Source organism: Hermetia illucens, chromosome 1 (assembly GCF_905115235.1).
Source record: "Hermetia illucens chromosome 1, iHerIll2.2.curated.20191125, whole genome shotgun sequence".
In the NCBI taxonomy this organism is placed as follows: domain Eukaryota; kingdom Metazoa; phylum Arthropoda; class Insecta; order Diptera; family Stratiomyidae; genus Hermetia; species Hermetia illucens.
The window spans coordinates 109,925,326-109,925,628 of NC_051849.1; positions in this window are offsets into that span (position 1 = coordinate 109,925,326).

Genomic DNA, 303 nt, shown 5'->3' on the forward strand with positions numbered 1-303 from the left:
CCTAGCACGAACTTTACCTACTGTGTTGAACGTCGCTTACCTTTTCAAGGGAAGAATTCCGGCTGAACTCTTAAAAAGGGGCGAGCGTGCTATCGTCTAGCAATTCCAACTGACACTCGTATGCTTTTTCCTTTGTATCTACGCAAACAATGAGTATGAGACTCTGTAACTTTGTGTGTATATTCTCCATTATATTAAGAAAAAATCGATTTTTTCTACCTCGTAAAGCAGGCTCTCCCCTTAATGAAACTACTATAAAATTTCAACATGAAAATTATTTTTATTGCAAAAGTATTTGCTATT